This window comes from Ammospiza nelsoni, chromosome 5 (genome assembly GCF_027579445.1).
Source record: "Ammospiza nelsoni isolate bAmmNel1 chromosome 5, bAmmNel1.pri, whole genome shotgun sequence".
Taxonomy (NCBI): Eukaryota; Metazoa; Chordata; class Aves; order Passeriformes; family Passerellidae; genus Ammospiza; species Ammospiza nelsoni.
In genome coordinates, this window is record NC_080637.1 from 70,670,294 (window position 1) to 70,688,446 (window position 18,153).

The 18,153-nt window shown below is 42.4% G+C and overlaps 1 protein-coding gene across 5 annotated transcripts in view; it reads left to right on the forward strand.

Annotated features, from left to right (window-relative positions):
* CALD1 (caldesmon 1) overlaps positions 1–18,153 on the forward strand; it is a 204,827-nt gene that overhangs the window by 39,230 nt on the left and 147,444 nt on the right. The window contains exon 1 of one of the 5 annotated variants that reach the window (XM_059471649.1): positions 2,820–3,002. The exons of 1 other annotated variant lie outside the window; for it this stretch is intronic. The gene's annotated coding sequence lies outside the window, so the exon portion shown is untranslated. Of the gene's footprint in view, positions 1–2,819; positions 3,003–18,153 lie in introns of those variants that run through there. 3 more of the 5 variants (XM_059471654.1, XM_059471656.1, XM_059471651.1) reach the window with 3 other exon arrangements.

Below are 18,153 nucleotides of genomic sequence, written 5' to 3' on the forward strand. Positions count from 1 at the left end.
TGGGTTTCCAGACCACAGATTTACCTCAGCTTTAAAAAGTAAATTTTGCAGGAAAATTTGATAAACCTGTGAGAGCCCCAGTCTGGACAGAGATTTCCAGGTACTTCTAACATGATTCTTCTGAGGGAGACACTTCACTAACAACCCAAAATGTAGAAGTGCTTTGACTCTTACCACAAGCAGTCCCACCCCTGCCCTGTGTTATCAAACTTTGGAGCTTAGCAATGAGCACTTGCAGGGTCCTTCCTGACTGTGATAAGGCATTGATATCAAAATTGTACTTGATTTAGGAGTTCAATATCTGCATAAACTATTTTTTTCCCTGTTTCCTACATGTGCAATCATAAACCAGGATTTGGGTTATTCCAGTGCCAGAAATATTTTTAGGTGTGGGCTGTGGCACAAAGGATATCTCACTGTTAAAGCAAAGGGGAGGCTGTGGCTAGACTGGCAGTCCTGGTGGTGAGGGCAAGGGCTACCATGGGACTTCCCTACATTGCTACAACTGTGGATTTAGGCAGGTTATAACTGCATTTACAGGTGGCTCCTGTCATAGGATGCAGAGGGGTACCCACCAGAATTTAACTCTGCATTCTTCAAAGTTCATGTTTCCAGCAGTATATCCAGGAAATCTCAGGGCTCTGTGATATTTTGTTGGCTTCAAAACTTCAGGGCATGGAATTCAAAAGTTCCTCTTAGTGAAGTTCAACTGAGCAAGAAGGATTCAAACTTTACTTTTTGTGATGTAATCACCCCAAAGGAAAATTGGGGTTTTTTGGTGGAATTTTGATGGAAAGATGACTTGGAACACAGAGTTTGGAATGCTTTAGCAAGGGAGTATCAAAGTCATGGTAAGAAAAAGAAAAAAGCTAAAATACTACAAAAACACAGTTTTAAACAGGTAAAATACCACAAAAAAAATCCAGTTGCTTTCAGCTTTAGGTAGTGCATCCCTTCTGGCTCCCTGTTGCAGTGGACACTGACTTTGTAGGGGTTGATGGCTGTGCTGCAATGAGAACCTGAGGGTACTCCTAACCTTCAGTTTTCTCTTTTGAGAGCCCACATCCCTTAACCCTGCTTTTTCCTTAGCCTGGATTCTTCAATGTTTTCCACCCTAAAAATCTGGGGGATGCTATGATCCAGGAGAGATTTGTAATTCCTTCCTGAATAATGTCATTACCTCTTTTTATTTGGTCATGGATCCATAGGCTAATAATTTCTGTAGTTATGGAATGACTGAGAACAGGGATTTTGTTCTCTCTTGTCTAGTAAATCCCACCAAACGAAGTCATATATATGCTGTAGGTATTACTTTTAATATTTAAAACTGTTGTGGCCACATCATGGGAGCTGTGTGGCATTAGAAGAATTTTCCAAAGGGTTGTTAAAATGAAGGAAAAAAGTGCCTTCAAAAAGCAAACACCACTTTTTGCTTCATATAATAAAGCAGTGAAAGTTAAAATGGCACTGGAATAACTATGATTTCTTGCTGTAAATCTGCATAGATTTGGCTCTGAATTATTTTTTTTATGCTATAAGAATTAGTTTACTGTCTGTGGACTGGATCCTTCTTGCATTACACATGTGACTGAATCTGTGGGGCCCAGTGGCCAGAAAGAAGAACCCAGAAAGGCATTAAAATAGTTTAGCCCATTCAGCTGCAAAGTCATCTTACACATAGTTTCCCTGTAACTGGTTTTGTTTATGTTATTGTCAAATATGAATCTGCAGAACATCTCCTGGTCTGGAATCTCATTCCCTTGGAGCAGTCAGCTGCTCTGCAGCCTTCCTTAGTGGCTGGTACACATTGGGATCTCTGTACTGTGCTGTTTTCTAGGCAATCATTTTCATCTTTATTTTCACACTTAGTTTATGTACTTTGTATGTTTCCATGACCAGTCTTGATCTGTTTGTCCATTTTTAAGATACCTGCATAATTTGCAAAGTTAGCAGCAGCGTGCGATCACTTTAACAAAACAAATTTAAAAAATTAATCCAAGTTTACTTTATTGATGATGTTTAAAGACTGTGCAAGTATTGGTCATATTAAGGAGATGTAGGGATATTCTCTTAGTAAATAAGCCAGGCTTAGTTCTAAAGGAATAGTTGTGGAGCTATAAAATAAACCTGTACACCCAAATAGTCCAGCTTGCCAAGGATCACTGTCAAAGTTTTGAATCTCTTTAAAAGTTATTTTTCAGAACATGGCTATCCTATCTGTAACTTCTATTGTGCTGTTTGAAATGGAATCAGGCTGTGAAGCCTGCCAACTCATCTTTCATGTGCCTTTCCCACTGGTGTCTCTCTCTGCAGAGTCAAGCCTGCACAGCAGAGTGTTTCTGTTGCCTTTTACATGTGGTCCTCGTTAAAAAAAATACAATGTAGTTTAGCTGTGGTGAAATTATGTGATTTAAAAAAAAAAAACAACAAAAAAATCCTGGTGCAAAAAGTAAATATGTTTACTGTATCCCTTTCCATTCAGAGCATTTCCTTTTTTTAAGCCCCGTTTGTGTCCAACAAGACAGCCTCCTTCTCCAAGATTAACATTTCTTATGATTGTTCCTGACAGAGGATTTACTTTCAGAGGCCCTGCTAAGGATAACCAAAAAAGGGCATGTAGCAAGACACTTTTGGCAGCTCGCATGAATTTTCGGAGCTTTTTAGGTCTTGGTTTTCTGATGAGTGGCTTCCTGAGCATGCCTGGGGAATGACAGGCATCTCTGCAGGCAGGCTGAGCCCACCTTGGCTTGCTCGCAGCCATTGGCTGCCCCTCGGAATAAATTGAGGACAATGCATTCCGCCGCCCGCCAATTGTAAACATAAGGGATATGTATTCACTTAGCATTGACTTTTGGGAGGGGCCAAGGAAAAGCTGCACTTTTATTGAATAGGGCTCTGTGTGTGTGTGTGAGGCTGCTGCTGTGCCTCTCTCGCTGCGCTCCTGCCCAAGCAGCCAGTTATTCATTTCCTTCCTACCAGAGCTGAGAACTTTGCAGCCAGAGGTAAGGAAGGGCTTGCGGGACGGGTTTGCCTTGCAGATGGAGCAGCTCTGAACGGGCTGTGGGAGGCTGGTTCTGCTCTGCTGCTCTCTCTGTGTCTGCTCCCCCTTTCCAGATGTTCGTGGTGAAGTGAGGGGGATCTTGGGTGGAGGGGGATGTGTGTCTGCTCACCCTGCTGGACCTCAATAAGGACAGATCCCACCACTCCATTTTTCATCCTTTGCTGGGCTCGTTAGTAGCAATAACCCATTCTAATAACCCTTCTTTTCTTAATTTTTAATCCCCCCCTCCCCTTTTAAATTTTTTTTTTAATGGAGGCATTACAATGAGAAACCTCTCAGCGCATTAAGGTCTGCTGAATTGCTTTTAATTTTGCAACTTAATACGTGCACTTCCACACTGCAAGGGCAGTCTCGGGGTGTAACTGATACAGACACAGAGAAGCTCTGCTTAATGTAAGCGATCTGATACTCGCTGAAGCAGATGTCCCTCATGGCAGCCTTTCACAGAAGTGTTGTTGACAATAGATGGCATCAGTTTTTGTTTTCAGCCTCCAACATGCTCGGCAGCGCGTTGCCAGAATGTTTCTTGTGAAGTTGTCTTTCCTGTTAAAAGAGGGGGGATTAAAGAATGTGCCTGGGTGGGACTGGAGCTCTTGTAAGCCTGGCTCTGTGTTTGTCAGAGTGCTGCTGGGGAGAGCTGGCTAGCAGGCTCCCCTTCCCAGCTCCTTTGACATGTTGGGACAGTTGGAAAGCGTTGTGCAAGGCTGGCTGCTGATAGCAGGATATTCTTGCATGGCAGGGAATTTCTCAGGGAAAGGGCTGGGAAAATGAAGGGAGGAAGTTAGCTGCAGATGAATGCTTGGTAGCTGCAGACACTGACCAAGCTGCTAATCTCTGGCCAGACCTGCAGGGATGGAACACATTGGTCTCATGTGTCAAGTGTTGTTTGGAAGAATGAAAGCATAACTGTTTTAAAGTTACTTTTTTTGTTTTCAGAGGAGAATTTCTTTTCAGAGCATGCAGTTTTTGTACAACTCTGCCTGAGAAGGCTTCCCCTGCTAAAAGGCAGACAGGAGAATAATTTGGGAAAATAACACATTCCCTCCTTGGCAGCAGCTCAAAGAAAACAAGGAGGCAGAATTCTTTTTGTAAGAACCATGTATTTATTACAACTTGTCTATTTTAGGTACCATACTGTGAAATGACTGTGTTTGTATGATTTGCCATTGGAGAACCCTCAGACTCTGCCTCCATTCTTTTTCTGTCTCATAAAATATAGCTGTAAGTTTTCATCTGCATCAAGTCTCATCTTCCTCTCCTGCCATTTAGGCAGGATGGGACCCTAAAACTGTGCACACCAAAATCAGCAGAACAGACTCTTTTAACATAAATTACAAATGGAGCAAAGCTTTTAGCCCATTTGTTTTATTAAATTGGTAATGAGATAAAGGTAATTGATAAGTTCTGCCCTTCTTTATCTTTATTTTCTCAATGTATTTGAAGAAATGATAGATCTGCCTTTTCTGGAGAAACTGCTTTGGTAGGCAATCTTAAAAAAACCTGCATATGTTAATGTAGACTTTTAAGTCATGATGAGAGGGAAGAAATACCAGATGACATGATGGTGAACAAGAGACTCAATTGACATAATTTGTTTTTCCTGAAAACTTCTCTTTGTTGCCACTTGCAATGACAAGAGGATCCATTCCACAGCCTTCATTCACAGGATTAGTCCTGGTGAAACCAATACCATCATTAATGGATTCAGGGGTCCTGTGTACTCTGAATACACTTTGACAGTGAGTGATGTAAGCACTTTTTAGGAGAATGAGGGATTTTCTACAACTGCTTCTTCCTATCCTCACAGCATTATTCTGGCATGGAGCAGAGGAAGGGGTCACTTCCCTTGTGCTTTTATTTCTTGTCCAACACTGCTATGCACGATGCAGCAATGACACTGAAAGATTTGACAGGAAAGTGGGGAAGGGTGGAAGTTAATCTGGCTGGCATTAGAGGGAAAATTGAAGTGAATTTAGATGGGAAGGTTTTGTATTGATCTCATTCATGGGGCCACATGTGACAATGGAGTATTTTCTCAATCCCACCCAGGATTAGGGAGCAGTGCTGCTTATTCCAGGTGGGGAGAGCACAAAGGTGTGGGGCAAGGCTTTTCTCATGGCTTCTGTGCTATGAAGATGCCATGGAGGCTCCATCAGGAGCCTGACTGGAAATCCTCCTTGTTCTACACTTCCCTTTGCACAGCTGGAGCAGCCCTGCCTGTGGAGGTGATCTTTTCACTGCAGAAAAGTGAGAGCCTGCAGGACAAATAGAGCTTGAATGTCCTGGGACTGTGGAAAATACTCTGATTTCTTAGTAGCTGCTTACATGAAACCTGTTCTTGTGGGCTGACTGAGTTTTACTTTGCATTAAAGATCAGTGGAGTTCTTAACCCCTCTCTGCCAAGGGTGCAGCTTGGAACATTTGATCTAGTGTGTGAGCACAGAGAGACAGGAAACCATATATGCCTAAGAAAGAGAGGGCCAGGAGAGCATAACTGTCCATCTGCAGGGCTTGCCTGGACTCTCCTGGGTGTGGGAGAAAGCACCAAAAAAGGTAACACAGGGCAGAATGGGAAGTGCAGTCCTGAGAGCATTTTGCTGCCTTTGAGAGGAGCTTTCTGGGGAGTGTGCAGGATTGGGCTCCAGGTGCACAAAGCCTGAGGCACACAGGCCTGTGAGTGCAGAGAGTGGAGACTGCATTCAAAGCAAGCTTTCATTCTTTAAAAATTGTCTCCTCTCAGTAACTCCCCCCTGGCAGCTTGCAGGGAGAGAGCTGCTGCTTTGGGAAAGGTGTGTGGGCAGGGGATGGTTTGCTGGCTTTGTGCAGGGCTGCTGAGGGGTTAAAAGGGTGGGAATGGATTTGGGGGTAATGCCCTGGAGGGAAATCACCTCCCCTCTGTGTAGGCACCTCCTCTTGGGGTGCTGCTCCTGCTTGGAAGGTGTAGCTTGTCTAGGGTTTGGCTGAGGCTGAAATTTGACTCAGAGGTATTTGAAGGTCATATTAGATCTGACCTCTCTGGATGAAACACCGAGGTCACAGCACTGTTGAACTACAGAACATTTTTTTTTTCTTTCCTGATGTTTTTGTGCATTCAACTGGCCCAGCAGGGAAGGAGGCTCAGCACTCTGTAATTTGGGAACCCTCCCAACCCCGGGGGAGTTTGCTCCTAGATTTCATGAAACAGATTGGATCAACCAAAAAGGTTAGGGAATATCACACTGTTACTCAGCTGGTGTGTTAGCTGTGTGCATTGCATCCTGCTTTAAGGAAGTTCTCCTTTCCATGCACTTTTCCTTTGGAACCTCCACCACAAACTGATGTCTCTTTCCCTCTTCCTGCCCCTCAAAACTGTCCATGAAGCACAGGGGCACCTCCTGATCAGAAAATGCTCAGTGTTGAAACCAGAACTCCTTGTGGGAACTTTCCTGCTGGCTTGCAGTGAGGGCAGGACCAAATAGCTAAGGAAGCAGGTGAAAGAAAGGGATAAAAGCAGCGACCTCTTAGGCCACTGGAGTAATTTCTCCTTTGCATTTTTTCCTGTGGTCATAAATACCTGGAGAGTCACTTAATGGCCGTGTGTCTGTTTCTCTATCTTCAAGTCAAGGATAAGCTGTACCTTTCTGTATTTAGCCCATGGCTCTGCTGGGGCTTGGTTTATTAGTGTTTATAAAGAATTTCCAATACCAAAATGACAAGTTTAGGCACTACCTAAAACCTTATTTTTGACTGGTTTCCCAGATCATCTTAGATGTTTTTCCTTGGTGTGTTCACACAGATTATGTATTAGATTTCTAGATTAAGGGTATAAAACCCCTGAAGCCCAGGGAATGAGGTGAGGGCAGACCAGGCTCAGTGGTGACACTGCTGTCATGTCTAGAGGGCATTTCCTCCGTGCTTGGAGATGGAATTTGTTTGGTTTTTTTTGGAATTGTTTGGCTGCATCTGGACCAGTCTCTCTGTGAAGCTGTCCTGTGTGCTCCAAAAATGCACAAAGGCAGCTTTTGCTTACAGATCCACCATAGTGTCACAAGCTTAGAAGCAAAACTACTCAGCAAGCTGCTGGACCTTATCTGCTTGTTCAGTCTCATGTTGATGAGAGCAATTGAAATCGGAACCCCTGGGGCCAGGCCAAGCTGCAGCGGGGAAAATATTAGGGAAAGGATTTCAGGCAATGGAAACATTACATGTTTCCACACCCTCTTGTGTACAGAATACAAATAAAGAGCATTTTCCCTTGAGACTGGCTGTGGAGGGTGTGAAGCAAAGTGGGACCCACCCGTTTGCACATTTTCTGGTTTATGTCCTTAAATGGCAAAGGAAAAAAATCTTTGGAATTTAGTTCATAGGAGGGTTATAAATAGGTTTGTGGAGATCAAGTTTTGCTGTAAATGCTCTGGTTTGGGATCTGTTCAGGAGGGTAGGACAACAGATAGGAAGAGGAAAGGTATTGCTAAATGCAGGAGGACAGTGTCACTGCACATACATGTAGGTGTGACCTTCCCAATCTTCCCCTAAAATTGTGGAGACCTCAGGGGCATGGAAATCACTGTGTCCCTATAAAAGTTAAATACCTTGGTGAGAGGAAGAATTGGTGTTCATGATGTTAAATGGCTAAGGGGCCTGAACCTGTGACAGCAATGCAAACAAAGGAGATGTGCCGGCAGCTCGTTTTGTGTCCTTGTCCAAAGGAGCTGATTGTCCCTAGGGAGGAGCAGGGCTGGACCAGCCCTCACCCAGCAGCAGCTCCTGGCCTCCTGCAGAAGTCAAGGTTGGATCCTGCAGGCTGGTGCCCATTGGATTCCAGTCATCTTCAAAGGCAGCTCTGCCCAGATGGAGCAGCCTGTGATCAGGCCATTGTTTGTTTCTTATTTGCAAGGCTTTGATGTTCTCTCTTGCCTTTCTCACTGCCACAGGGCATGTTACTACCCTTTTCCCACTCCATTCTTTTCTTTGACAGTGAGCTCTCTAATGGTGAAATGGCCCTCACTTGGTTTCTTTTTTGCCCCCCCTTGAGCCACAGCATTCGCCCTGGTAAAATCTTTCATCCCAGAAGCACAAAGACATGACCTTTTATGATTCCTCTCAATTTCAGGGGATCTAGCAGTGCTAGTGTGATAGCCCAGACCATTATTTTCTAATATCAGCTGTACTGAGGACAATTTCTTCTCAGTCTGAGTAGATTCCAGCTGCAGAGGGAGGAGGCAAAGGATTTTATCTGCACCTTCCCAATGACCTCACGATAACCTCATTGCTCTCAGCAATTTCAACAGTCACTGAGCTGGGGAGAATTTGGCTTTTCTCTGGCCTAGTTAAAACTCATAGGTTTGGAAAAGAAATTCCAAGAGCTCAGCTCAAATGCGTGGAAATTGGCGAAGTGTTTGGTCAGCTCTGATTTACCTGCACAGCTTAACCTGCTCTGGTGCTGCAGGATGCCTCTGGTCAGCACCACTTTGGAGAGGTTTTGTTGCTTTGTTTGGCTTTGGGAACAGCATCTCCCCATGTGCAGAGCCACACCCCTCCTATGAAAATGAGGAGTTTCATTCAGATCTCTGATAAGCCACAGCTGTTGCTTTGCCACTTCAAACAGAGCTTGGGTTATAAAGAGTGAAGTGCAGCATTTTAATTGCTGTAAATATGAACAAGAGCATTTAGGCAATCCAGTTGATCCAGAGCCAAGCATTTCTGTGGCTAATGTATATTATCCTGACAAAAGCAGGCCAGCTGAGAATTTCCCTACTGCTGTCCCAGTAATTTAAAACACCACTAATCTCTTTTCTGCTGCATTGGGGGAAATGAGGGAGAACCTGGGCATTAGCTGGCCTGAATCTGAACTTCAGTTCAGTGGCTGTACTGGGATGCATTTAGTGATGTAAATTATACTGAGGGGCTTTTTAAAATATACATTGCATCTAGTTTGGTTTCCTTGAGTTGGAGGAATTCAGATTTCCCTGTGAGATGCATGCTATCAAGAAGCTGGCCCTTTTTGTTTGATTTTCTACACATCCCCTGAAGGACAATGACAGCAGGAAATTGGGTCAAAATCCCAATAAAAAGCACTCGCTGGGAAATGATATTTTGTACAAGAGAGGGCACTGCAAATCCAGAAAGCCAGGAAAATTCCATTGCTCCTCACTCCCTGGTGATTAAAAGGCCCTGCCATATATGGGAAAGGTCTGAGCTTCATTCACTCCAACCACAATAGTAAATGGCTTGTTCACTGGACACAGTATGCAATCAAGGAGCAGATTGACAATAAAGAGGAAAAGCAAAACTTTTCTATGTAGTCTGCTTTCTCTGCTGTGTGTTATTAGAAGCTTTGAGAGCAGCTTTTTTCCTTGTTCCTTTATTTAGATCCCTGTAAACTTCAGTCACTTTTGTTTGCCACTTAACCCTCCTTCTAAAACCAGACACACCAGCCTATTTCCTCTTCTCCCCCCTGTATAACCCAAACAAGAAAAGAACATTTCCTTTACCAGTGCATATATAAATGTAGTTGCTTGGTTTTTCAGTGCACCTAGTGTGCATTTATATGACTAAAAACTGGGATTAGTGGACAAAATCTTATTCTCACTAGGTATAAAGCAGTAACGTTAAAGAAAGCAATGATTAAATGCCAGTGCTCCAGGGATGGGACCACTGCAGTGAAGAAAATATCTGTGTGTGTATAAATAGGAATGAGTTTTGGGGGAGGAAGGGAGCAATATGCTTTGGATGGGAGCTGCAGAAAGGCTCCCATGCAGCTCTCAGGGGTTTCCTTTCCACCACATCAGTTTCCAGGTAGTAAAACCCCACGTAGACAGCACAGAGATGCCAAGTCACTGGAGCACAGTTGTGTTTACATTCTTGCTTTTCAGTTTATTTTGTTTGGGGGCTGGTACTCTGCCATCAAAATCATGGAGGTAAAGTAGCTGGGTTTTATTTCACATGGAGAAAGCAGCTTAAGTGCAATAATGTACTTTAAGGCAAGGTGTGCTTTGCTTGATGGAGATTTTCTGGAGTTTTCGTTGTTTGTTTTGCATTGACCATCTTAGAAGTACATTGTTTGTGACATATTGTTAAGTTTAGAGATTCTCTGATATCTCCTCTATAACTTTGTGGAAAACCCACATCTTTGTGGCCAGGAGGGCTGATGGATCAGTTGGATTTCCCAGACTACACCTCACTCCACACCACACTCCTGTTTTGAGGCTGTGTTGGACATGGGTGTTACAGTCAGACACAGGTTGCCTGGATTTAAAACCAGCAAATCCTTTTCATCCCTGGCCAGCAGCATTCTGAGGCGGTGGCATTTGACCATTATCACAAAGTCATGCCAAGACCTGCCCACTGATGTGGCCAAAAGAAGCACGGTCAAGTTGTGACTGCTGGGTAGTGCAGTAGTAGCACATGAATAATTCTGTTTTCCAGCTCTTAGAAGGATCAGGGGTAGCCAATTTGGAGACCAAAATAACTACTTATCTAATCTCATTCATGTTTTTTCATTCAGGATTTGGATTGGGAGAAACTCTGCATTATATCAGCTTTTTAAATGGCATCTGGAGCCTTTGGAAAAGGTCCTTGGGCAATAATCACATTGAATGCAATAAGTATTATTGCATGGTCAAAAATGCTTTTAATTTATTCTATATTTACCATCTCCATGATTCAAAAGGGAGAAGGGAGACTGTTTTGGCTTTTTTACCTCTTAAAAAAGGGAAGAGTAAACAAAGCATGTTTTGGAGTATTTTTTTCTTTTGGTTTTTCTCTCCCCTGACTGATTTGTGACCCAGCTCAGTGTTTGTGCAATCTCATTGTGGCTGCCTGTAGAGGAGCTTTGCAGCAGCTCCTGGTGTTAAACTCTGCTGCTCTGCACTGTCCCCATGGTTAGTAAAGATGTTTATTGCTTCACCTGTCAAACCAAAAACTGCTTTGTCATTCCTGTGCCATCTGCCATAGTTACCTAATTGCTGTTCTGAAATAGGCAATTTTGGTTTTGTTTTGATTTTTTCCCCCCTCCTGTTCACTATCATCTGTAAGTAGATGTGAGCTCCTTTCTTGGAGCCAATATATAGCAAACTTATTATTAACAAGCGGAGAGGGAGTAATGGTGTGTTTGCCTTCTGTGTCAGAGGATCTGATAAAGATCAGTTCATCTTAGTGAAAAATGAAAGGAATTTACTGTATGTGCAGGAAATATGTTTTGTTATAAATGAACAGATTGAGGTGGTGACAGGCTATGAGTCTGACTTACATGACAAAATACAGTTATACACTTCTGGAAGCCTGGAGACTGGTGTGATGAGCTGGAAAAGACATTACAATCGAAGCAGGTTATTTCTGTCTCTCCTGTGGCCCTTCAAGGCAATGGAAAGTCACTGATGGAAAGGCTGTTGGCATTAGCAGGCACAGAGCTGGTTTCATTGGTCCTGGTTCCATGCTCAGAGATCTCTGAGGCTGAATTTAAATAGGTACACTCAGTGTTTCCCAATTTAGAATTAAGTACCAGAAGCTATAGGTGTAAAAAACCCCCATAACCAACACCAATCTCCCCCCACAAAACCAAAAAGCTGGGAAAGCCATATACAGGTAATCTTGTCCCTATCCTGTAGGCAGTGTAGGATAATTCCCAAGAGTACATTCACACATGTTTTGTCCATAAACACCTCTGTTTATTAACAAAACACAATAAACTCTTTTTGGGTTTTTTTCCAGTGAGGATGGGGATAGTTTGCTGCACTTTCTAGATTTTAGCAAGGGGAAATAGCTATCATTCTAAAATGTGTTTCTTGGCCCATGGATATTGCTCATGTGAATTCAAGCAAAAAAAACCCCAAAACCCTAATGAATGGAAACTTGCAGAAGAGTTACCAGCAGCTGCTTTTATTATGGACCATGGCTCTGCCATGATCTCACACGTTTAAGTGTTACCTCACTGGCTTCCATGGAAATGCTTTTCATTTGCAAGGGAGTAAATGAAGCCAGAATCAGACAGAGACCTAGGGAAACTCTCTGGGAGAGGGTTTTAGTCTGGGAAATGTGCTTTACATGCATATAAAATATATGGGCATATCTGCAGTAAATGTGTCAGGCCACCTGAGAGAGGGAGGCCAAGTTCTGCTTTGAGCAGCACCTGTGTAAATCCAAAATGGACTGCAGGGAAAATGTGCCAGGGAGGACCAAAGGAGTATCTAATTTTCTTTGAGTGCTGGAGTGCATTTTTCTTACTGGATTTCTCAGGTTTCCTTGATTAGATGGTGAAAAAATACAGCAGAATTAGACTGTTCTTGGTGGGCTTCATGTTTTTAGCTACTTATTTCAATCATACCAAAAACAGTGTGCTGATTGTGAAACCAGTTCAGACAAAAGCACCACATTATTCTGCCTTGAAAATACAGAAGGAGCAGTGGAATAAGAACTGTGTATTTTCTGAGTCAACTCTTCAAAATTGGGCAATATTCCATTCTCTTTTTGAGCTTGAAAGAAGATGCAATATTGCCCAATTTTGAAGAGTTGACTCAAAAAATATGCAGTTTTTTTATACAGCTAAATATTGCAAAATTGGAGGAAGGTGGCTGTGCTCTGTTGAAAATGTGGCTATGGTCTCAAAAAGGCAGAAGAGCTTTAAAACTTCTTCAGGTCCAGCAGAGGTGTTAGTTCAGAGGAATATTTTGGTGCGACAGTCTGGAGGTGTGGTATGGGCTTTGCTGTTTTTCTGGGTGTGAGGCAAAGCAGTTCAAGATGTGACAGGCATTGCTTAAGAGTGAGTAAAGGACACAAGAGAGGGATTTTCTGTCCTGGTTTGTTGCTCCCCTTATGTTTTGGTAGCCCTGCTTGCTGCTCTCCTGTGCAGCAGCACCTGAGGTCAGGCACACCTGGAGCCAGAGCCTGGGTGTGAGCTTTGAGAAGCTGTGCTTTAGGGGCAGAGTTGGTTTTAGCAGGGTTTCCCACCAGTGTAAACACTGGTTTCAGATGCTTTTTGCTTTGCTCAGTGTTTGAGGCAGTGATGTTTTCAGGTGTGTGGTGTAGAGTTTCACTGTAATGTGGTTTGCAGCTGATGCTGTGCACTCCCTGTGATGGAGGGAAAATGTTTTAAGACCATGGAATTCAGTAGTGTTAACTTTCATTTTTGCTTTCCTTGAGGACTTGAAGGAAAGCAGAATGATGGTAATTAAGCTTGATCTGTAGCCCAGAATTGAGGGGGGGAAGGCAATAAAGTGTAGGGAATGTTTTAAATGGCCCTATCTGCTTATTTAAAGGGAGCTCTTAGGGAGTGGGGTTACAAGCCTCTTCTCAGCCTATTACAGGTTTCTAAGTGTTCAGTGTCTGAGCCAAAGCTAATTATATTGTCCACAGAAAAAGCACAGCAGAAGCTGGTGTCCCTGTGGCTCATACAACTGCTAATTATTTCCAGTGGTGATGCTGAAATGCATTCTTACATAATTGGTCTGAGATCACCAACTTGTTTCACGTAGATGCAGTTCTGCACCAGGCTGGAATGACTCCTGCCAGCTTCACAGTGGCAGCACAAAGTAGAGAGCCTGTTGCTGGAAGCTTTTGAGATGAGATTTTTTTTTTTAGCTCTCCCTAGATATTCCCCCTGAGGAAATTCAATGCTGCTGGGAGAGAAACTCCAATGGGAGAGCTCATGTTTGAATACAGCACAGAAACCCTTTATTTCTGCTTGCTTCCAGCATTCTTCTGTCTTATAAACCACCCCATATTTCTATTTTAATGTTGTCTTTAGTTGAACAGCACTTACGAGGCAGAATTTCAATTTGGGGTGTGCTAAACAACACTGTGCATGTTGTAGGTCCTTTAACTGAGACAAAAATGGCCAAGGTCATGTGGAAAGTCAATGAGAGAGGACTTTGACCCTCATTCATGGGGAAAGTTTCCTGGACTTGAAGATAGACTGGAATCCACAAAAGTGTGAAATGGATTATAGAGAGCAGTGTAGCTGTATCACTGGGTGAGAAATTGAGGTTTTGGGATTTTTAGTGTGTTGTGGATGGGAGCAAGATGGAGGGCACAGGGTGTTGTGCTGGGTTTCTTCTTCATGCTGCTTCTTCCTTCTCCATAGGTTTGGGTGGCATTTTGTAATTGGGCAGAAAAGTCTGCACTGGGGGCTCTTTGGGATCAGTTATAGGTTAAAGGGGAAAATAAACCAGGTGTCAGTTCTTAATTGGATAGTTCAGTCTTAAAAGCCCTTGTAACAAGAGATAGTTAGCCATTTTGTGCCTTGCTGCTGAACTCACAGCAGTGAGACTGTTTTACTGATAAGAAATAATCAACACCTGAGTCCAAACATGAATTACTGTCTAAAGTGTCTTCAGTCCAGACCCAGAGAAACCCACAACTGGTACTGCCACACAGAATTTTCTGCTGGAACACCTCTATGGCAGAAGGACAGGAGGGTACTTGCGAGCAGCTGTTTCTCATCCAGCTTTGGTGCTGCACAAAGGAGCACAAAAGTATCCCTGAAGTACCAGAAAGAAAATCTTTATGTACTGCATGTGACTTTGCATTTATACAGGTGCAATTGGCTTCAACTGAAGGGCCATTTTTATGAGATAGAATGTCTCATTTATATCTTAGATATAAATTACATTTTTGACGTTTCTATGAGTAGTAGAGAACAAACACACTGCACTTGTGTTGGTGCTCCTGTGTGTGTGAAAGATGACCTGTCCTCTTTCCCCAGATGCATTTTCTGTGTGGACATAATGCCCCTATTCAGCATTCATAAAGACACCAGTGGCTACCCAACCTGGCTGCTTGATGAGGAGAGGCATTTGCAGAATTCCACCCAGCTGAAATCACCAATTCTGCAAGTGGAATTTATTTGTACGTTTTTTCTTCGTTAAAAAAATGCAATTAGTGGTTTACCATGTTTATATGGACAGCACCAGCTGAATCTTTTTCCAGTCCATTTTAATGTGACCTACAATAAGCATTGTGTAAAAAAATTCTGACTGGGATGGCCAATTTTAAGTTCAAATTCCCACTGTAAGAAAGACACTTTGACAAGCTTAATTCATCTCCTTAGGTGATATCAGGAACTTCTTTTTTTGTGGGGTTTTTTTAAGAGATAGAAATTAAGGAGACAATAGAAGTAAGCTGTTATCCTGCAAGTTTAAGGGATTAAATATTGAACTGTTGTATTATATTGAAGAATCAAGTTAATTCACCACCCAATACTCACCTTTTCAATTCAGCAATCCCTAAAATCTCTTTTGGGGAGCCAGCTGTGCTCACATCCAATTTCTCCCTGTCAGGGCAAAGGTGCCAGTTCAAAACTTTGGGCTGTGCCAGCCATGCTAAGAGGTGTCAAAAAAGCTGATTTGTGGGAAACTGAGGGACAGTGCTATCCCAGACCTCTTTCTCTTTTACCTGATTACTTTATTTTGGATGTGTTTTGATTTACTTTATTGATCTCTGCTACTTCTGGTTTAATATCACAGCAATAGGAAGCTTGTGGACATTTTATTTAAATAGATTTTGGGAATTATATTGTAGCAATATACTGCTTATTGCGTTGAAACCAGAGCAATCTATGTCTAGGTTTACCTCTGGTGACGTTAATTTCTAACTGTTTGTCATTCTACAGAATATATCTCAAAATGGTGCAAAAAAAGCAATTGTTTCCCCTCTCCCTTAAGATTGAAAAAAGCTTCTGTGTTCACTAGATTACTAAATAAAGAGTTCTAGAGAAAAATGTGTGCTTTAGAAACCCCCAACACAATATTCAGAGATGACCATTACAGACAGTGAAATACCTTCAGAGGAATTCCACATCAGAAGCTGTAGGCATTCTCCTGTTTGTGCTCTGTGTCATGGTATTTCCAGCAGCTTTGAATGAAATGTAAATGTAAATTTCCAGAATGATAGTAGTCATTCCTCTTTTGGGTTGTCCCATGGCACATGCACAATATAATCTCGATTTCCCCAAAACAGTGCTTTTAGGAACTTTTAATTGTCATCATTTGGATTGGGAGTTACTCTCTCAAAAGAGCAGCTCTGGCTTTTGTGGGGATTCTTGTCAATTTTTCCTGCTCAATATTATTTTAGCATTTCTTCTCCTGCTAACAGCTGATGCAGACTGAAAGAAATGTGTGCCTGCCCTTGACTTTCACCCATCTGAATCCATTCAGTGGCTTCACATTTCCTAGATTCTAGTTGTGCTCACTGAGGGGACCTAAAATGTTATTTTTGAATGCTGTTCTGTCTTCAAACAGCTCAGTCACTGATCCATGGCCACAAATACCTGATTTTGTTAGGACCTTCAGCTGTTGACATCAGCCTAAGAATAACATAATTTCTTGTGCAAAAATTTAGGTAGATTGAGAAAGGCTTCATTTGACAGAGACAAAGGATTTAAACATTAGGTCATTGCTGTCTAATTATCATAGCTTCGGTAATGTGACAAGGAAAAAGATAAAAAGATATAAATTACTTTGAGCCATCAGATGAGAAAGATAGATCCTGTAGTACATTCTAGCTGCAGTGTTTCAGTTCCTAAAATGTGTGTATGGTTAGCAGCTTTAGGCACTTGGTGCTGTCTTTGATTATAACAGTGCTGAACTTGAGCTGCAAAATTGAAAGTTCTGATTTTCTGGTACATCAGTGAGTGAAACCTAAACCCTTGTAATGTGTAAAAATAAATGTAATTACTTTGGCAAATGTGTTACAGCTGGCCAGGTTTGACATTGAGGTACCTGTTTCTTATGGCTGCCCAGTGTCAGAGGACAGAGGTGATGGCTTGGGCTGTGCTTTGCAGGCAGAATGGAGCAGAAAAATTATTGCTTTGCATTCTTCTGTGTGTGCATTAAAGTGAACTAAACAGACATGCAGATCTGATGTCTGATACTTCTTCCCACTTTTTTCTTCTGTTTAAAGCATCTTGCTGAGAGTAGCTTTTTTTAAATTTCAAAATCTCTGGTAAAACTGTAGTTAAGAGGGCAGCTTCAAAATTGAACACTTGATAAAATCTTGAAGAACACTGAACAGTGACTGATCTCTTTCAAGGTGGGAGTTTGCTAGAGCAGGAGATGGGACTCTTGCACGCCAGCACTGCTGCTGCTTTGGTTTTGCTTTAGCAGAATTTTTGCCCTTTTTTCCTTATTAACTTATTTAGCAAACACATTTGAGATTTCTGCAGTAGCACAGAGATAAAGGGCTGACTGTAGCAAAGCTTTTCAGCTGTGGCCAGTCATTTCTATGGTAAAAATAAGATCATGAAAGGCTGGACAAGATCTCTCTCTGGTCAGGGCACTGGCACAAAGCCCTGCTGGCACTGGTGTTGGTTTCTTCATTGTTCTCCAGACTTTGGTGTCACTTCCTGATGTGGACAGAACCTTATTAATCTGCCATAAGAGCACACTTTTTCCCCTGATCTTTTGGAAATTTCAGCAGCTATTTTTCACAGGAATGCTGCGGCTTGAGGCTTAATTAGGGCCCAGGAAGTGTTTAGAGGTCTTTAATGACAGGTGTCCTGGAAGTTGACAAGTGCACTGTGATGTTATTAACTCAAGGGATGCCTACCAAGAGCTAGAGGTAGATAAAGCTATCATCAACTGCTAAGCTTTTCTTTTCCTGCTCTTTGATCTTGCAGGTTTCTAGCTCTTCCACTTCAGCAGTTTTCAATTCCTCCTCACAAAGAACACATATTGAAGAACTGTGGACCAACTGATTTTTGGATCACTAATTCAAACAACTGGAGCAAATTATTAGGTTTACAGTTTCAGGCTCAATTTAGAGCATTGGGGTTTTTAGAATTGCTTTCTGGGAGGCTTAACATTTAGGAACAACTGTCTTTGAGTAGCCGGGGGTGGTCCAGACAAGAGTACCTGTGGGATCTTCCTGAGAGGTGGCCTCACTCTTGTTCTCACGTATTCTGCCCTTTCCAAGAGTAATTTTTCTCCTGTGAGATGTTACTGGGAGTCTTTTTGTGGCATCATTAACAACTCTGTATCTTGATCTTAACCATCCTGGCTCTCATGCAGCATCTGGATATAAAAGCTGCAGTGAAATCCTAAACTTTGTGGGGTTTTTTGTTTTGCTTTGGGTTGCCCTTTTTTTTTTTTGAAGAAGCAAAGCTGTAGTTTCTGAATGAC